The sequence below is a fragment of the Amphibalanus amphitrite genome, unplaced genomic scaffold (assembly GCF_019059575.1).
Source record: "Amphibalanus amphitrite isolate SeventyFive unplaced genomic scaffold, NRLGWU_Aamphi_draft 000501F_arrow, whole genome shotgun sequence".
Classification (NCBI taxonomy): domain Eukaryota; kingdom Metazoa; phylum Arthropoda; class Thecostraca; order Balanomorpha; family Balanidae; genus Amphibalanus; species Amphibalanus amphitrite.
Window position 1 is genome coordinate 127,327 of NW_024881995.1, and position 19,667 is coordinate 146,993.

Sequence of the window (19,667 nt, forward strand, 5' to 3'; positions counted from 1 at the left end):
ACCCGACCGCCACAATGCACGCTCAATGCAACGATTGAGCGGTCGGGTGCAGCGACAGCCATCACATTGAGGGACGGGAAGCCTTTCCTATTGATATACGCCTCCCGCTGCTCTCTGGGGACGGTGAGGCGTACATGGGTGCCGTCGAAGTCGATGCCGACGATGTCGGGCAGCCCGGCGACCTGTCGAAAGTCCTCCTTGAGACGTCCGAGAGCCGCCGGGTCGCTCGGCCAGGTGATGGCCCCTGGGCAGCGGTGGATTATCGCATCCGTCACGCGGTGAATGGCGAGGCACACGGTGGCCTCGGAGACGCCGTGGCCGTCTCCCACCAGGCGCAGATACGCACCGGTAGCATAGAACCGCAGCGACACGAGCAGCTGCTGGCGAGGTGTCAGTGCCATATTTAAGCCCGTGTCGTGCGCCACCGTCCCGCTAATGAGGTCTTCCAGTGCAGTGGCGACCTCGACGCTGAGGCGGAAGTTTTCCCTAAAGAGAAACGGGATTTAAGGTTATATAAAGCTTTCGAATGAATACAATGACACTCTTGATATGCGGCATACAGGCACCCATGCACATTAAGTAGTCACCTGAATGTCGTTGGATGCAGTGCTCCCATGTTGATGCGCGGACGGAGCCTCCGCTGGCGGCGCTCCCGAGGCTCAAAATTGTCATCATCGGCCATAGTCAATCCGGCAATGCATAGGCGTTATCTGGAAGCAACATGCATAAGATGGTTTTGATCCGTGGTCGGCACCATTTAAAAGCATGGCTTGCGGACACAAGTGGGTACACCTACACATCGCAATGTTTTTTTTTACGGCACATGTACATCAGCAACTATGACTATGACAAAACTGCGTATCACACATGTAAGTACGTAATTGCACAATGTACATAATCCTTAACCCGCGCATGACTGGGATATTTTCCATAACGCGAGTGGCTGGAGACGGGGGGGGGCGACTCTACAGAGCCCCCCTCCTTATCTCCGAAACTAGGTACTGGGCCGATCGTCAAAATTCAAACGGCCTCTGATAGCCCTGGTAAAACTGACGAGCGAAACCTAATTTCATTGACCTCGAGGACTCAGAGGGGCCCTAGTGGTCAGATACAGACACTAGCAGTTATTCACAGGAGGCACCAGCCGCCAGGTGAAGGATCTTATCTGTCAGGCTGGTTTTTGGAGTGGTTTGGAGTGTTTTTTTTTTTAATTTTCAACATATGTTTTGGGTCTCCCCCCTCTCTACAGGGGAGCGTACGAGACCGTCTTTATCTATCTGCCAACGCTTTTGTCCGCGAATATAGAGGTCAACAATGCTGTGGCTCCCGAGTGCCCTTCTAGCGCGACACCTATATGAAATGTAGAGAGACATCTAACGGCTGTTCCCACTTCCCACTCCGCAGTGGAATGGCCATCGCCCCGTCATAGGCGGATTCATGCGGGCCGTGGCCGAACATGACGGGACTAGCGACTAGCCCCTTCCATTAGAAATTAATTAGTTGCAGAAGGTGATATGTTTATAACAAAACGAGTGACTGAGGACGTTTTAGAGTGAAGCTGTTTATCAAATTACATAGAGTAGCAAATGTAAGCAAATTACAAAGAGTTTTGGCTTTTTTGGGCCCTGCCTGACGGCTGACTGACAACGCCACTGCATGAATATCGATAACAAAGTTGTTGCTCGTCAACAAATAAAATTGAAATACATGTTACAAAAAATATAAACAACTCAAAAACATGTGGCTTCTACCGGCAACATGAACATTGAAAAAAGCGCAAAATTTTAAATGCCTATTTATACTAGTTATTTGCTACATCGATAGCTTGGAAGAGTTCATTTCTCTACGACGGGGGGAAATAACGCGGTCTGGCGCAGTTAGCGCGCGAATTGTTGGGGTCCATTTCCACGTGGCGCGAGTCGAGGCCATTGAAGTTGAGAATCGGTATATTTGGTGGATTCAAGGGCATGTGTTACTAAATAAAATTTCCCCATGGCTGGGAAATTCACATCTGTGTATAAGGGTCACAAAAGCCATTTTTCGTGATTGACTGTGAGAAGGTAAGGTAAGGGAAGGGGAGATAATGGCAGCTCAAGCTGGAATGATACCTATGCATAGTGCACAAGTGATTCCAGGCAAAATTTAACATGGGCAAAGCTTCGTAAATCATATTACTGTTTTTAACCAGAAGAAATAAAACAAGTCTCAGATGAAATCCCTCTGTTGCACCCTAGGCTAAGAATTAAATAAAAACCTGTATTTCACGACACAAACCACGTCAACCTAGAAAAATGTTCATAAAATACGTTCTTTTAAGTGACTGCATTGGGTGGTGCTGAATTCCAGTTTAGTTGGTGCGAGCTAGAGCACATCAGTAACAAGTGCCGATTTAAAAGTTCTGTAAAATTATTGATAGTGCTCCACAAGGCCACTTTCTTAAAAAGCCCTGTTGATGAAAATATAATTTTACTAGCCAGTCATTCACATGGGTCCGAGAAATTGACCTGGGATCTGAATTATGTTCTTAAACTCTAATACCACTGATCTTGATCTCACCTACAATAGGATCACAATCATGTACCTATCCGTAGGTGGAACTATGGTCATGAGTACCCAAATATAGGAACGTTCCCATTTTTGGGAACGCAGTTCCCAAATATGGGAACGGGCGTTCCCATTTATGGGAACGGAAGGTAATTTTTCGGCCGTTCGCCCACTAAAACTCATTAGTGCATCACGTCTCAAAAAAGTGCACGCTAATTTAAGTATGTACTAAATCTCTATAAAATTATCTTTAATCTGACCGTTGAACAAGGAAATTGACCGTCGAATGATATTTTTAATGATTTTTTGAAATGACGGAATGGTGAAAACATGGGTTATACTACATTTAACATGCAATTTTAAGGAAAATGAAGCGTTTTTTACATTTTGAGGTCAAGTATAATAATTTTCGCCTGGTTATGAAGTTTCATACTAGCGACACTAGATGCTGAAATATGCAAGCGAACACGCGGACAGTCCCGAGATAATACGAGGGGCGTTCAAAAAGTTCTCGGCCCGACCATGAAGGAGCAGAGATACGACGTCGACTTATTAGACCAAAAATGTTCATTTAGTCAAATAACCAGCGTTAAGACAAAAATATTTCGTGCAGCGCTTCGCGAGAGGCCCCTGGGTCTCCATAGCCAAGTGGGTTTTGGACGCATCTGGCACGTCCAAGACGGCTGCTTTTGTCTCCTTGCTGTCAGCGAGGTTGCCACTGCTAAGCGATTTCCTTATGTTGGGGAAGAGGTGGCAGCCTGAGGGTGCAAGGGACGAAGAAAAAAGTGGCTGTGACAACAACTCGAAGCCACAGCTCACTGCTTCGCTGATCGTCACCCTGCTCATGTGTGCTGGTGCGTGGTCCTGGATCAGGCGCACACTTTTAGTCAGCTTCCCTAGTCTCTCCTTGATATCTGCTGCTCGCTACTGTTATCGAAGGAAGGTGTAGCATTCATCATTAATTGTGCGCCCCTGTTTTAGAAAGTTGACGAGCAGAGCCCCGCCATCATCCAAAAATGCAACCACTGTCACCTTGCCGTCTGACTTTAACACGTCGCACACATTTGGTGGCCTTTACTCAATGTGCTTCCACTTGTACAATTCGGGTGGGACTAAATGCTTACTTCGAAATCTAAGCTGCGTTGCGGCATTGGCGGTTATGTGCGGCGTGTATGCCGCATGATTAGTAAGCGGCGACCACTAAATTAAAGACTCAAACGCTCCGACCGGTTCTCAATGAATAACACTGCATACCAAAAATGCCAACCGCTCTCGTCATAAGATATTTAGCTTTAAATAACAAGGTTATCTACATCATCATTTTGAACCAAATTAATACTTTCAACTTAACTCACTCATTCCTTCCTTTGTTGTCTCCAAACAGTCTTTCGATTGTCTGGAAATCGTATGCTAAATCCCGTACCTGTATGCGACTGTGCATATAAAGGCCGATAAAAGAATTTGAATAGGCTCTGGCATGCGATTTCCTGGCTACCCAAAAAAGTCTGTTTCAGTCTTGCTATCAAAACATGACCTCGCCCGCACAGGGGGGGGGGGGGGGTTGATGCAACCCCCCTAAGGTTTTTCGCAAATAACTCGCTTAAAAAGCGGCTGATCGCGACGAAACTTTCAGTACCCTCGCATTGATCAATTTAACACCCATCCTGAAAATTTCATGACCCTGACCCAAATGACCTTTGACCTGTGACCTACTTTTCGAGACCATGTTTGGCCGGAACCGCGATTCAGCGTATGTCGGCTCGCATTAGCAGGGGCGCGGGAACTACTTTCCGACTGGGGGGGCACACCATAATAGAGATCAACCTAGGGTACCCCCAAATCTAGTTTTCTCACCGGTTTTAGGCCACTTATTTTTCACCCCTCGGCTTTTTCAACAAAAAAAGAAAACATTTGCAAAAAAGTGTGGTATTCCATCTCAAAGCTGTGGGGGCACCGCCCCCACGGCCCCAGAGTTGGGGGGGGGGGCAGGCTGCCCCCACTGCCCCCCCCCGGCTCCCGCGCCTATGCGCATTAGCAGCGCGTTTGCAGTCTTTTCGTGGTTTCAAGCGTTCAAACATGTGATATGATGTTGCCCCCATGCATTAGGGTGGGTGTCAAGGTCACCTGAAGGTCAGGTCAGGTCATTGACCTTTGGTGACCTCGGTTCACTTTTTCGAGTTTGACATGTTTCTAGGTCAGTTTTTTCGAGCTGAATTCGAATTAAGCAACCACATGAACGTTTACAAAGTAGTTTTGGTGCCTTCGTAACATGTTACGAGGCTGTCAGAGGCGGTTGACACCTACTACAAATACCTGGCAGGACCTCTACTGGTTGACCTGACCTGACCTAACCCGACCTGGCCTAAATGAATGAAGACATCATCTGTGATCAAAACTAGCATGATATTCGTGATCAGCACCCCGAAAAAACCCATAGCAGCCACACTACGACGTTCTAACAGGTCCCAATTTTCCCGCCTTTTGGGTCATTGACCTGACCTGGAAGGTCAACCGATGACCTAGGACCTTAAAATTGGGTGTCATCGGCTTTCTCTCGTCACGGGCAACACGCTCGTTTTTTCCGCGAAGCTCTAGCTTGATCAGGAGCGAAACGGCAAGGGGTTATACCTTATACGTTCGCGGCTGAGTATTAATTTGGTTCAAAACAATGATGTAGATAAGTTAGTTATTTAAATCTAAATATCCTATGACGAGAGCGATGGACATTTTTGGTATGCAGTGTTATCCATTGAAAACAGGTCAAAGCTATTGAGTTTTTAATTTAGTGGTCGCCGCTTACTAATCATGCGGCATACACGCCGCACATAACCGCCAATGCCGCAACGCAGCTTGGATTTCGAAGTAAGCATTTAGTCTCACCCGTACAATTCGGTCACGCCCTGAGGGTCAATGTGTGACACCCACAATCCCTCCACGGTAACAAGTAGTTCAATGAACTCTTTTGGATCTTCGAAATAGGGGCCACAAATTTTGCGTTACGCCTCCTTTCGAGTTTGCCTTTCCTCTGGAGTCAGCAAACGGGAGATGCATCTTGCAGAAATCTTAAACATATTAATAGGCCGTCGAAGAATGGCTTTGAGAAACCTGATAGACAACTCCGCTTCTGCTGCGTTGTTTCAGACCAGAACATTTGTCATTTTTCACAAAGAAGTGCTTATTTTTCATATTTTCTTGAGTCAATGCTGTTGATGGCTGGCCACTGCGGGGGTGACCATTAATGATCTGTTGACCAAAATTGAACAGAGATGCCCACTTTTTGGCGCTACTGTAAGAAAGACAAACCTCAACATGTGTTGGCACTAGCTTTTCGTGAATAACGTTTGATGCATTTTTCTGCAATACATGAACCAAATCACTGTTCTATTCTGGGCGTCACCCATTCTGACCGGAAATAGCAAACTATGTTACGATTAATTAGCAGCCTGAACCAATCACAGGGCAGATTGGTTAATGGCTACGTAAGTGGACATCCCAATAACACATCAATGAACACACCGCGTTGCAGGCCGAAATTCCAACTCCTTCATGGTTGGGCCGAGAACTTTTTGAACGCCCCTCGTATTGTTGACATTTGGTGTCGAGGCGGACGACTGCGTGGGACGTCAGTGATTTTACCGAACTACTGTTGTAAACTCAGTTTAAGTGGTTAAAAATTATTCAGCTGTATTTTATCAGCCCGGAAAGACATATTTTATTTGGATGCTAGCTGTTTAGCGTTGTTTTATGAGGAGCGTCATGAGCGTGGTTTTTGTTTTCCGTGTTTCTAAGCATGATCGTTTTGGGGAAATTTCTCTTATATAGGTCGCTCTGTGTGGCTTATTTATAATTTTTATGCTGATTTCGATCATTCCTCGTGCCCATCCTACCAGGCCTTTTGCCACTTACACTCATTAAGAAAGGAAAAAACTAGATCGTCATTGGGACTAGGTGTTTTGAGGGTGTAACATATTCAGCGTTCCCATTTTTGGATACTTCCTTGTGCTCGTCAACTATCGGTGATAAACAGACAGGTGCTTGACATGTCTCCACCCTCGGCGCGGACGGTGGATATAGGTATGGAAGACCTTGTTGAGCATCGCTGAGCGTTGTGAATTACATAATCCTGCAGAGGGGGGCGTGCCCGCTGCGAGATCGACGGGAATAAAAGCGCAGAAGACCGGGCGAAACATGCAACGGTCTTGCCGGAAAGGTCATCTGATAATTGTTGCGTTAACAATAATTTGCGGCGTTGGACGTGATGCTTGTTAATGAAAAGAGCCCCTGAAAGGCGTCGGTGAAATCGTTCCCAATTTTGGGTACGCCGTTCCCATAATAAGGAACGCTTGCAGCGCCAGTGTACGAGAGCGTTCCCAAATTTGGGCTCGCGGCCCGGATGATGGACTGCTTTAGAAATAGGGGAACGATTTGAAACTACGATGGGCCTTACAATATCAAACTCTTTCCCAACAATATTGAGACAAATATCAGGCGGTTCACGATCGTTTTATATTTTTTGGACGTCATTTAACGGTTCTTTTTCTTGTTTTAAATAATGCCTACATGGCGTTCCCATATTTGGGTTTATCGTTCCCAAACATGGGAACGAAAATGCGTTCCCGAAAATGGGTACGCTTGACCATAGTTCCGCCTACTGAGTTACCTACCTATATAATTTGTTGATGGTTTCATTGGTATCATACATCATTACCTCTGTCGGTACTCTCTTTTTGTGGCCATATAATCATAATAGGATCATTTGTGGCAATTTACCTTAGGTGTTTCAGGGATATTGTGTGATTACACATAGCAATTTACATAGGCGGCGGAACGGGGAGGCGGTGTTTCATTTTTCAGTCTTTTTGGTGGCAAATCACACCTAATGGGGAAAATATTTTCATCCCTAAAATATGAGTGACCGACTTTACTTCATCTCTGAAAAGAGTTGCATGTATTCCCAACAGCCAGTTCACATGTCACTTGACAGTGATGCACCCACATCCTTTTGTTCCACACCCTGTCAAGATCCTGACATGAAATCCTGGTTTATCAGTTAGCATAAAAATTGGCATTACACCATTTTGCAAAAATACTGCAGTTACTTACTTTCTTTTTTCTCATCCTAGGATTTTTTTCTTCATCGGCACACCCAACCAATACCCAATTTTAGAACACTGCGGGGAGGGCACCTGGGCACCGTGCCCCCCCTTTGATTTTGGCATTTTAACATTAGCCCTATGGGCATTGCATGGAAAGAATGAGACCAAAAGTCAGCAGTGCCCCCCCCCCCCTAACTGAAGGTGTTCCGCCACTACTTTCAATTTATAGTTTTGTGATACTTAAGGACATCAAATCACACTGGAAAACCGCTTCACATTTTGCAAATGGTGTTAGATCTTAAATCCTTGTGCGAACAGCTGTTATTGGCTTATGCTTTGGTTTGTTGTCAGATCTTATTAGATCATAGACGCAAGAAATAATTTTTGAGTGGGATCCAAATTCTGGTATGATCTTATCTTTTTGTTTTTAGATCCACTGATGTAATTGATCTATCACATGCCTCCATGCACATATGATACTAAACTAACCTACCTAACAGCTACCAAATATCTTTGACGTGCCACTTGAGATGTACTATAATGGAAGATGAAATATCCAGTAATCTCAAATTAAAGTTTTCTTGAGAGCATAGAGCAGAAATTGTAATTTTTCTTTTTCAACATTGACTGTTTGATGTACCTTGGCTTTTGTCATATTTAGATGACTCTCTTTATTTTGAAGAGCACATGAATTTTATTGTTTTGACCATGTCAATTAGTTTGCAAATGATCCCTTAACCCAGCGAGTGTTGTCATTGTGACATTTTGATTTTGATAGAAAGACACCTATTTATTGTCAGCATTTGAAATGAAGAACATACACATTAAGGGAAGATTTTTTTTGACTTCTCATTGCAATTCATTACAGAGAGCAAGCATTTTTAACAAAACATGATACCTAACGTACTCAATTTTCCTAGTGGGCTAATGCCGCAAGTATCACCTTTAAATGCATATTTAAAAGCAATTAAACTCAGTCTCAAGCCTTCTACAGTGCATGACAATTTTCTCAAGAATATTGATATTTATTATGTGTTATTGGCTACGTCATGCATAGATGAAACATTACCAAGCAAGAGAAACATTTTGATATCATTATTTACACAATAGTTCATCTCACTCACCTTTTCAATGTCTTCACTGTTGCGATGACTTCACTTTTACCTAAGCTTTTGCTAGTTATTTTGGAGGCCCGAATTTACCTTCAAAACGTCAAAATTTCCTCCGCGAGTGCTACTTTCCGGCTTTCGGTGCAAGAGGAAAACAGTCGGTCGGACTTTAACAATTGGTAAGTTCTCATGCCGCTCGGTAGAATTTCTAGGTAAATTTTCACGGTAGCGTTTTTTGGTAGGTAGTTTGGTGCAAGAGAATTTAGGTAAAATCTGAATTTACCTAGGTAGGTAGTTTGGTGCAAGAGGCTTCTGGATAGGGTTTTCGTGTTGCCGAATGAGGCGAAACGACTTTGATTCGGTAGTGCCTCATAAATCCCTGCTACGGTGAGCAGCGACGAGTCTGAGACTGCGTCCTTCACTTCCGGCGGGGTCGTCATTTCCGGCCGCCATTGTTCAGAGGCCTCTTGCACCAAAATACCTAGCTAGGTAGAATCGGCAAAATACCTACCTAGTAAAGCTACCTACGGCGGTAACTTCTCTTGCACCATCCTACCTACCTACCTAGGTAAATTTGACAGCTCGCGTTTTTAGGATTTGTTTTGATTGGCTGTTTGGCGACGAATTATTTGTGGGCGCAAATAAATAGTAGCTAAAGAAAACAATTATATGGATATTGTTTTTATTAATATACATTTTGGTATTATGAAATCATTTTTCAATTACGTTAATACCGATAGAAGTTATTTTGATATTAAATTACTTGAACAAATAAGCTTCGTTTCCATGGCAACGAGTGAGTCTTCAACCAGGCTGTTCTGCTACGGATGTTTATCGCTTTGGTACGGAGAAGCACCTCTGTGAAACCATGGAGCATTTGGTCAATTATATTATTATTCACTCATAAAACATTGATTTATCATTGTCTAAACATTTTGTAATGCCTAATTTACATATAAGTACCCTTGGATTATCCTGTGTTGTGCCTATTGTTACTAATTGAATCATTTTACCTAAGGTTTTGCTAGTTATTTTGGAAGCCCGCGTTTACCGTCAAACCGTCGAAAATTCCTCCCCGAGTACTTCTTTCCGGCTTTCGGTGCAAGAGGAAAACAGCCGGTCGGAGTTTAACAAAGTTGGTAAGTTCCGATGCCGAGGCCTCTTGCACCAAAATACCTAGCTAGGTAGAATCGGCAAAATACCTACCTAGTAAAACTACCTACGGCGGTAGGTTCTCTTGCACCATCCTACCTACAGTCGTCCTCAAAATTATTCATACCCTTGTTAATTTACGACATATTTTGCTTTTTTGATGAAAAGAAAACATTTTGTCGAGCTTATTTATGATTTATATATGACCAACAGGGAAATGAATAACAGCAACATACAACTGACAAAATATTCAGTTTCAGGTCTGTTTTATTCATGAATCTTTGAAAACACTCATGTTCAAAAATATTCATACCCTTGGTTTTCAGAGTTCAGTGTCTTTCTTCAGTAGTCGATAGCATATCCTTTGTTCCTTATTACTGCTTCTAGTCGGTTCCTGTAGGTGCTCACAAGCTTGCCACACGTTTCCTGTGGGATTTTGGCCCATTCTTCCCTGGCGAAAGCCTCCAGCTGGGTCAGGCTAGTCGGTTTCCTGGCCGTCACTCGGGTCTTCAAGTTCCGCCATAGATTCTCTATGGGATTCAGATCAGGACTCTGACTAGGCCACTCGAGGACGCTGATATCATTGTCCTCGAACCATTCCTTGACTACTTTAGCCGTGTGTTTGGGATCATTGTCTTGCTGGAACTTCCAGTTGCTGCCGAGTTCCAGCTTCTCTGCAGATTCCTTCAGGTTTTCGTCCAGAATTTGGATATAGTCCTCCTTTCTCATGGTGCCCTGGATCCTGACGAGGTTTCCTGTGCCGCGGGAAGAGAAGCATCCCCACAACATGATGTTTCCGCCACCGTGCTTGACGGTTGGCACCGTGTTCTTGGGATTGTAGGCCTCTCCTTTACTCCTCCAAACATATGCAGCATCCATGTGCCCAAACAGCTCCAACTTCGTCTCATCAGACCACAGGATGTATGCCCAGAAGTTGGAATCTTGCTGCATATTGCCTCTAGCAAAAGCCAGGCGAGCCTTGCTAGAGGCAATATGCAGCAAGATTCCAACTTCTGGGCAAACATCCTGTGGTCTGATGAGACGAAGTTGGAGTTGTTTGGGCACATGGATGCTGCATATGTTTGGAGGAGTAAAGGAGAGGCCTACAATCCCAAGAACACGGTGCCAACCGTCAAGCACGGTGGCGGAAACATCATGTTGTGGGGATGCTTCTCTTCCCGCGGCACAGGAAACCTCGTCAGGATCCAGGGCACTATGAGAAAGGAGGACTATATCCAAATTTTGGACGAAAACCTGAAGGAATCTGCAGAGAAGCTGGAACTCGGCAACAACTGGAAGTTCCAGCAAGACAATGATCCCAAACACACGGCTAAAGTAGTCAAGGAATGGTTCGAGGACAATGATATCAGCGTCCTCGAGTGGCCTAGTCAGAGTCCTGATCTGAATCCCATAGAGAATCTATGGCGGGACTTGAAGACCCGAGTGACGGCCAGGAAACCGACTAGCCTGACCCAGCTGGAGGCTTTCGCCAGGGAAGAATGGGCCAAAATCCCACAGGAAACGTGTGGCAAGCTTGTGAGCACCTACAGGAACCGACTAGAAGCAGTAATAAGGAACAAAGGATATGCTATCGACTACTGAAGAAAGACACTGAACTCTGAAAACCAAGGGTATGAATATTTTTGAACATGAGTGTTTTCAAAGATTCATGAATAAAACAGACCTGAAACTGAATATTTTGTCAGTTGTATGTTGCTGTTATTCATTCCCCTGTTGGTCATATATAAATCATAAATAAGCTCGACAAAATGTTTTCTTTTCATCAAAAAAGCAAAATATGTCGTAAATTAACAAGGGTATGAATAATTTTGAGGACGACTGTACCTACCTACCTAGGTAAATTTGACAGCTTGCGTTTTTAGGATTTGTTTTGGTTGGCTGTTTGGCGACGAATTATTTGTGGGCGCAAACAAATAGTAACTTAAGAAAACATTAAATGTATATTGTTTTTATTAATACACATTTTGGTATTATGAAATCATTTTTTATTTATGTAAATACAGGGGCCCGGGAACGGTTTTCAAGTTGGGGGGGCGAGCCTAAAATATCTGACATGATGCATATGAAACAGTGTCGTAGCTAGGGGTCTAAGGCAGTGGTCGGCAGGTCCTCCGGGGTCGTGCCCCCTTTTTTGGCGCCAGGCAGGGCCATTACCCCCACCTACCAGACCCCATTGCTGATACAACCACGGTTACTGAAATTCCATACTTTTCCGTGACTCTTTGGGTACCATATCTGCGAGAAACCGCAGGCCCCCTCCCCTGCGGTTTCTCGCAACTATCTCAAAAACGTTGGCACGGAGCGCCACCATTTTGGAACAATTGATCATACATCGTTTCTGCAGATGTTGTGAATATTTCAGACCAAAGTCACTCAAGGTCAGGTCACCAGATCAGTGAGGTCACGTCTAAAGACTGTAACGCCTGCTTTAGCTGCATTGAGTGACAGGTCTCTTTCAAACTTTCAGGAATTGATAAAGGCGACAGCATGTACAAAATTTGTATCTCGGAGATTTGATGTCGGTGACCAAAGTTAAGGTCAATTTCACACCCTCTCCCATTATCAATGGGAGAGGGCGCAAAGTAAATGGTAGAAAATTGAAAGGCGCCTCTTTTGGACCAGTGTCATTCCTAACACTGTGACACTCTTATTTACAAGTACCTAAACATGACCGCTGAACCGGAAAATTGCACCCGTAACCCCGCTGTATGTCCCTGAGGTCATTTCAGGTCATGAATGGTATCTAACAGCTTTTCGCTAATAACTTTTGATAAAGGCATGCCAGAGCGATGAAAATGCCTTAGATGTGTTCAGCTCGACGATACGGATCGACTGATGTGCAACAAAACAAAACCTTCGATGTTTCTCGACGGGAGGATCACGATGCTGATAAAAGTGAGCTCCTGCAAGTTTTGAGTGACAAGTTATTTAAGAAAAACTATCAGCAAGCAACGTACATTTTGGCAGTTTTTGTCTCCTGCAGGCTAAACCGTTAATCTTCGGTTGAATCTGAGGGCAGGCATCAGAAAAAACGTTAAAGAGAGCTATCGAATGCGTTTTTCCGCAGCGCTGTAGCTCTATCCTTTCCTGAGCTATAGGCCAGTTTGTCGAAAACTGTCAAAGGTTGACCTGGAAATTGGCGAAATTTTACGTTCGATGACCTCTGGTGACCTGACCTTTGATTTGACCTAAAAAGTGACCATTATTTTTTTTCTTCATCATTTCTTACGCTCTTTCGATCGCCGACTACGGCGTTTCGCTAGTGACCCAGGAGCCAAGTTAGTACGGGGTGTTCAACCTCCACCTCCAGCAGGGCGTGGAAATCCAGGAGCCCCAGCGGGGCGCGGGTTAACCCCCATACGTATAGGGGTAGCGGGTATTTTTCGGGAATAGATCACGTTAAAAGGGTCGGATTACGAAAAAACTGTACCATCGAGCCGATCATTTTTATCTGTCCTGAAAATGGCATGACCACTGAAAATGGCATGTGAAAACGCCAATACCCGAATAACCGTTGATTTGTGGGATCTTTCTTGAGATCATGGCAGGCCACAAAATCTCACTTCAAAAAGTTACAGCAGGACCCGATTTACTCGGCAGTTGTTATTGACCTATGGAAGGTCACCCAATGACCAACGACCTTTAAATTGGGTAGCAGCGGCTGCTTATCTTCACGGGCAACACGCTCAATTTTTCTGCAAAGCTCCAGCTCAGAGACCGAGGTGCCCAGGTCAGGGTGCCATGGACGACTCCTCTCCCTTGCGTTAGTGACTGTGAAAACGCCAATAGACGAGCGCCGGTTGGTACATGACAGTTACTTTCAACGACTGTACGGAATGGTGAGCAGCTACATGAAAATTGACATGCGCCAGCTCATCAGTTCATGCTTTGTGCGTTTGACCTCGACTAATCTTTGAATCCTGGGGCACAACAGTTGCGATGTTTGTCCCATCAAGGGAGCCATTAAATCTAAAAAAGATGAGGCTTTCTCAGAGGCCCTCATTACCCCCCGCCGAAGGGCGCCATTACCCCCAAAGGGGGCATGCCCCACCATTTGCCGACCCCTGGTCTAAGGGGACGCGTACCCCCCCCCCCACCCCATTGGGTTCAAAGGGACCTTCGGGTCCGAGGGGCCCTGCGGCGCCATTTGACCTCTGAAGGTCAAACCGCTGACCGCCCCATGGGGCTCGTTAGAGCACCTCATGGGCCCTAAATACTAAATAGCCACACTAAGATCTCCATAAGGGCCCCACGCCGGCTTCTGAGCGCCTCTTGCGCCTTTTCAGGGCACCTCGGTGGTCTCCAAAGGCCCGTTACTGGCCTCTGAGAGTCCTTTACCGGCCTGTGAGGGGCCAGTTCTAGGGGGCATTTCCCGCCTGTGATGGTCCCACACCTATTTTTCTGAGGGCCCCATAACGGCAACTATGGGGCCTATGAGCGGCGCCTATGAGGGCCCACACCGGTGTCTCTGAGGGTTTCACACCCCCAACTCTGAGTGCCTACACCAGTGCCTATTAAAATTAAGCCCTGTATCGGCGGCTCTGAGGACCCAACCAACACCTGTGCATCTGAAGGCCACCCACTGGTGACTTTTGAGGGTCCCACACCGATGAGTCTGAGGGCCCCACCGGCGTCTGACAGTACCATGCCGGTCTCTAAGGACCCCACAGGACTTCTTCTGCCGGCCTAAGGACCCCTTGCCGGTCACTGAGACCCCCTGCCGGCTTGTAAAGAGTTCGCGTCAGCAGCTCTAAAGCCCCCACACCCGTCTGCAACGGCTCCACACCAGCGTCTATGAGGGCCCACAACAACGCCTGTAACAACGCCTCATCGGCGCCTCTGAGAGAATCACACTAGCACCTCTGAGCGCCCACACCGGCACCTGCATGACGGCCCCACACCGGTGCCTCTAAAGGCCCCTTACCGGCGGCTCTGAGGGCCCTACGCCGGTGATTCTGAGGGTGCTGCCGATAACCAAAGGCACCACACTTAAGCCCTTAGTGTCGTTGAGCTTTAATCCCATACCGGCCCTCTAATATTGTATCCCATGCATCCCATCCCATACCGAGTGCGCCACGTCAGTCAGTGCACTCATTGCCCCACACCCCTCCCTCACACCCCCCGGAGCGGGTAAACTGCGTTATAGGGGAGACCCGGGAGGTATGGGCCGGTTTTGTGAAAAGGCAATTTTCTTCCAGTGGGCAGTGGCTACACCCGGTTTTTCACTCTGTGCACGTGAAATTGCCTTTCGCCTGCAAAGTGTGCCTGATATTAGGCATCTGGAATCAACTATTTTGTCTCTAGATAAATTTTAATAAATCATGCGCTTTTTCGATCCATCAAAATACACCGGGAGGTATGGGCCATGGCCCGGGAGGTATGGGCCGGTACCATGTTTCATATCCTTTTCTCGACAATGAGAACAATACTCGTAGCTGGTATCTACCTTGATCTCTGAGAGCCCAGGAACCGCATAAGCGGCGAACAGCTTACTTCATGGAGGTCACTTGGGCACATATGTATTTTAGTAAACTCAATCATGCACCATGAAATAAAATCTATAATATTTTTCTGTTCGAATGAAATTTGGAGCTAAATTTTCAACCTTGCGCGACAAAAATAAAACTTATTGAAGATGACACTCAATGAAAGCATCTTTTTATTGATTTAGGATCAACAGGGGTGGGTGGCCCGAACCTCCCGGTTAGGACGCCAGAATTTGCGTAGCATCTCCGCTCATAATCTTGCAAGAAAGCTTCAAATTGTCTATCCAGCCTTAATTGGCATGCTTTAAACTTAATGTTAGCATTGGTCTGACATCATAAAACGAGCCTGGTTCAAATTTATCACGAATTTTCTGTATGTACAGTATTTTACTCGAAGAGGGCAAAAACGTTTTATCACCGCTCATTGCCAAGGAAGACTGAGGAAGATTTTGAAAATCACGTGGGTTGTATAACGGAATGGCTGCTACCAGTTTACGCGGTCAAATGTGTAAAAACACGCAACACTTCTTCAAAACTGCGATGGCCCATACCTCCAGGGGGCCCATACCTCCCGGGTCTCCCCTACCTATAGCAACGATTTTACCACCGTTGTACGTTATGCATTTCTCAAAGCTGACTCAAAATGGTCCAGTATAAAACTGGCCTGCCAAGGTTATGGCCAAGGTCCCAAATCAAAGTGGAATGACAATAGCAGATGTTTTCAAATCGATACTGTATCAGCAGAAACCATTCAGATGGCAAGGAAAATGCCGTGTGTTGATGTTTAGATGTATAAAGGAAACAAGAAGGAAAGAAGCCCGGAAAAGGGAGGAAAGACCTTTTCTAGCTGCCTCAATGTTGAGGGGGCGCCGCCCCCTCGGCTCCAAAGTTGGGGGGGGCAAGCGCCCCCGCTGCCCCCCCCCCTGTTCCCGGGTCTATGTGTAAATACCGATAGAAGTTATTTTGATATTAAATTACTTGAACAAATAAGCTTCGTTTCCATGGCAACGAGTGAGTCTTCAACCTGGCTGTTCTGCTACGGAGGCTTATCGCCTTGGTACGGAGAAGCACCTCTGTGAACCCATGGAGCATTTGGTCAATTATGTTATTATTCACTCATAAAACATTGATTTATCATTGTCTAAACATTTTGTAATGCCTAATTTACATAAAAGTACCCGTGGATTATCATGTATTGCGCCTATTGTTACTAATTGAATCATTTTACCTAAGGTTTTGCTAGTTATTTTGGAAGCCCGCGTTTACCGTCAAACCGTCAAAAATTCCTCCGCGAGTACTTCTTTCCGGCTTTCGGTGCAAGAGGAAAACAGCCGGTCGGACTTTAACAATTGGTAAGTTCTTATGCCGCTCGGTAGAATTTCTAGGTAAATTTTCACGGTAGCGTTTTTTCGTAGGTAGTTTGGTGCAAGAGAATCTAGGTAAAATCTGAATTTACCTAGGTAGGTAGTGTGGTGCAAGAGGCCTCCGCTCGGTAGAATTTCTAGGTAGATTTTCACGGTAGCGTTTTTTGGTAGGTAGTTTGGTGCAAGAGAATTATAAGGTCTTGAGAATTATAAGGCCTCTTGCACCAAACTACCTATCTAGGTAAATTCAGATTTTACCTAGATTCTCTTGCACCAAACTACCTACCAAAAAACGCTACCGTTAAAATTTATCTAGAAATTCTACCGAGCGGCATAAGAACTTACCAATTGTTAAAGTCCTAGGCCTCTTGCACCAAACTACCTACCTAGGTTAATTCAGATTTTACCTAGATTCTCTTGCACCAAACTACCTACCAAAAAACGCTACCGTGAAAATTTACCTAGAAATTCTACCGAGCGGCATAAGAACTTACCAATTGTTAAAGTCCGACCGGCTGTTTTCCTCTTGCACCGAAAGCCGGAAGGAAGTACTCGCTCGTTTCGCTCGAAGGAAGTACTCGTTTCATTCAGTACCGAGGGATTTGTTGAGTTTTCCGCACGAGACCGAAGGTCGAGGGCGGAAAATTCAACAAAGCCCGAGGTCCTGAATGAAACATTCCGGCCCAAGTGTGATATTTATTTTAGCATATGCCGTTTAATTTCCATATTTAAGCTTCTTTAACAATTTTAAATGCTTGAAAGAAGTGCAAAAAAAAAAAACAAAACCGAATATCAAGAACTAAAAAATGTACATATTCCCTGACCAAGAAAATAAACCAAGCCGACTCAAGATCACTGTGTTCCATCCTTGTGTCTGGCTCTGAGTTGGATTCATATCAAACCAAGAACATCTACTTCAATCTATGTCATATGAGAAGCCAGAGTAACGTTCGTTTTCAATATTAGAGAAGAGTGGAAGGTTTACCATCCTGTGAAGTGAGCGCTTGGTTTTTTTACCCATGTCAGTATGAATAAAGTTTTTACTGATCAATGTGAAATGCGTTTTTTGTCAATTCATTGCAGTTGTAAAAGCCTAAAAGGCATGAAATTGACGCCATAAATGTAGGTGATTGATTAATATGTCTGTACCTACATTAGGATTTAAAATATTATCTTATAGAAAACCAACATTTACAATCTGTTCAATAGTTCAAAGCGACCAAATGCAACACGTAAGTTCACGTTAGATTTCTATCAGTTAAGCTCTTTTCCAGCGCCTTCCTCCGTCTCAGGAAATGCTTCAAAAGTTCGCTGATAAAATGTTTTGCCCATGGGCCGAAACCTTTGTCCAATTGCCTTCAACATTATGCGGTTTAATACAAAAAGCTTTTACCGCACGCTCGCGCTAATGTAGCACGCTACATCTTGAACATTTAACGTAGTATCTTTTCGGCACGGCTCGGTCCGGCAGTCCCTCTCCCTCGCAGTCCGGCCACACGCCTAGCCTCGCTTTCCCACACCCCATTTCTCCCCCCCCCCCCAGTTCCCCTAATCTATCACTGTCCGCACAGAATGGGCAGCCGTTAAACTCCCATTAAGACGCGCGCTTTTGGAGACAGCTACCGCAGGATGAACGATTCGAACCCCAACAAGTAACAGCTGGATCAGTAACATTGTTAACAGCTCGTGGACCCACGCCGAGGACAGATACCGGCTAGGAGCGTTGGATCAGCAAGATATGTCATCAGATCATGGAGCAGTGTAAAGGATGGATGCCGGCTGGAGCACACAGCCTCCTTTGTCGGGGTACAACAACCCAGGGTGAGTGACCCGGCAGAACGCCTTGAAGGTGACCTGCACAGCAGCCGCAAGCAATGACCTGTAGTTCCAGATTTCGCCACTGAATAGAAGAGGCAGCACGCTACGGCCACACCCCGCAACCACAAGGCGTGGCGGGCAAAGGTCAGCAGCGAAGCGGGGGTGTAAGCCAGCTGACGATGGGGACACGCCCAAGGTACTAGTTGCCAGAGCCACCCCCAACCGAAGGGGGCAGCACTATACAGACGCGACAAATGTTGACGACAAAGGATGTAGGATTCTGGGAGATAAAACCATTTTGACGGAAGATCGGACGGAGGGGTAGCTCCTAAAGTAATCAGCCCATACAGTAGCCGCGGGAGAAATGACTGGCAAATATGAGGCTTGTGGCAAATGCAGGCTTGAATTCCAAGGGCTAGAGTCGCCGTCTGGTTAATAGCAAAATACAACCAAGAAAATGGAGCAGCCGGCCATGAACAATGTCTGCAAATCCCAAGCTTGGAGACTAAGCAAGAGGACGTCGGGAAAACAGTTATACCAGCTCTGCGCAACGGTCGTATCGGAAACAGCAATACGGAATACACCGATTCGCCAAAATCTAAGATGAAGGCTAAAATACGAAGTGTCGTCTCCTGAGTACATTGTAAGTGGCTGGAACAAAGAAACGCTGTTGAGGCTAACTAAAGCTGTTATGGATAATGGAATTCAGCCCCAATTCAAACAAACAACGACGAGCTATATGGAATATGATTAGATGTTTAGCTACCGAGGTATTTGGATAAAGAAGGCTGACAGGCTGCTGCGGGCAGATACGCAGTCGATATAAGAATGGAAGTGGTTGAGGATAAAGAAAAAGGCACGACAGAGCTGATTCACACTTTTATCAATGTTCTTATATCCTACACACCGATGAACCAACTGGTAAAACTCCCAATATGAAGATGGTGAGCGGCCAAGTGAAATCGCACGGGAGTAACAAAGACACCCTGGGTGCAATGACTCGGAGGTCGGCTCAGGGCGTGGCAGCCCCTCGAGCTATAAAAGGTGCACGATTCACCCCGGAGGACAGTCTGCAGC

General features: G+C 45.5%; 1 protein-coding gene and 1 long non-coding RNA gene across 2 annotated transcripts in view; both read right to left on the reverse strand.

The window, feature by feature from the left end:
• Positions 1-19,667, reverse strand: part of LOC122392789 (D-2-hydroxyglutarate dehydrogenase, mitochondrial-like) — a 118,986-nt gene that overhangs the window by 4,002 nt on the left and 95,317 nt on the right. The window lies entirely within an intron of this gene.
• LOC122392780 lies at positions 171-8,883 on the reverse strand. Its single transcript, XR_006258585.1, has 3 exons — positions 8,765-8,883; positions 588-710; positions 171-486 (listed from the first exon to the last, which is right to left on the reverse strand). It is a non-coding gene; the product is annotated as an uncharacterized LOC122392780 (long non-coding RNA).